Here is a 1,499-nt window from a genome sequence, read left to right on the forward strand (position 1 = left end):
AATGGTAAGATGTGAAAGCATGGATGGAGGTTTGAAATAATGTGACATACCTCATACTTAAAACACTTGCAATGTGGAAGAGGGCATTGAGATAACATGTATTGTTTTTGCATCCATTGAATGACAGCTAAATGTTTCAAAATATTATTTCTTATAGATTCCAAAGTCATTCTCTGTGACTTCCATCGGGAGAAGGCGTGGGTTGAGTGGACCCGTAAAGGAGGTAACGGGGTGTGCTCACAGGATGAGGTCCTACGCCTTCTTCGGGACATTGCTCACTCACACACTGAGGAGGAGTTTAAAAGGCACCTTATGGTCCTCCAGACAAACACCAACTGGCTCACAAATGAAAAATTGAGGAGGTGGTTCAACACCAAATGGCTACCCCAAGCCAAGGTAGATTAATGTCCTCTGGATTTTGTCCATATCTAGGATTTGTCTTAATAATATACTATCAATATGGTTGTTATTTTCAACAATGTCATGTCTTTCTCTTCAGAGATGGGTGAATGTCTACAAGACGGAATCCCCTAAGGTAGCCATCTACACCAACAATGGTGTGGAGAGGCAAAACGAGACCCTCAAGCACACGTTCCTTGAAGGCTATAAGAACTGCAGTCTGAGTGAACTGCTGACAGTGGTAGTCTCAGACTTTCTGCCCAAGGCTTACCAGAAGTAAGCACATATTGATCATTTCATTTCTTCCCTTATTACGTTGCTTACTATTTTTAACTCATAAATTGTATCTTATCATATTGCTTATTTATTTTTAAAGGTACATTGAGCTCAATGTTATGTTCTCCGATGGGTACCGGAAGTACAACACAAACCTTCCACAGTACCTCCAAAACAGGCCACGTGCCATTGCACAACACATCCTGGACAGACACTGTTGGTCACTCGACTACAAAGGAGCCGTCACAGGACGAGAAAAAGGAGTGTTCTGTGTGAAAAGCCTGACAACATCAGCCACACACCTGGTGTCTTTTGGCCGCGGTTCCATCAGTCCATCATGTACCTGCCAAGACTGGCAAAGACATTTACTGCCCTGCACTCACTTTTGTGTGGTGTTCAACACAATTGATGGTTGTGGTTGGGAGAGTCTCAGTGAGACCTACAGGGAAAACCCTCTTTTTTCTCTGGACGTTATTTGCTTATCTACATCCCAAACAGATTCAATCACAGGTGAATGTTGGAAGCTTGGAGATGAATGGAGCTGTAAAGAGGTGGTAAGTAAAACAACGTTTTTAATCCATTGCATGTGATTGATGTAGTTATACAAAGTATATCATAAGCTGTCATTACAGTCTAAATATCTAACAGCAAAAGGAGGAGAGTCTGAGGAGGAGAGGAGATGAGGAGAACAGAGGAGAGGAGACAGCAAAAGGAGGAGAGTATGAGGAGAGGAGAACAGGAGAGGAGAGGATACAGCAAAAGGAGGATAGTCTGAGGAGAAGATGAGGAGAGGAGAACAGAAGTTGAAAGCAGAGCAAACAGTA

The sequence above is a fragment of the Notothenia rossii genome (genome assembly GCF_949606895.1).
Source record: "Notothenia rossii genome assembly, chromosome: 11".
Classification (NCBI taxonomy): Eukaryota; Metazoa; Chordata; class Actinopteri; order Perciformes; family Nototheniidae; genus Notothenia; species Notothenia rossii.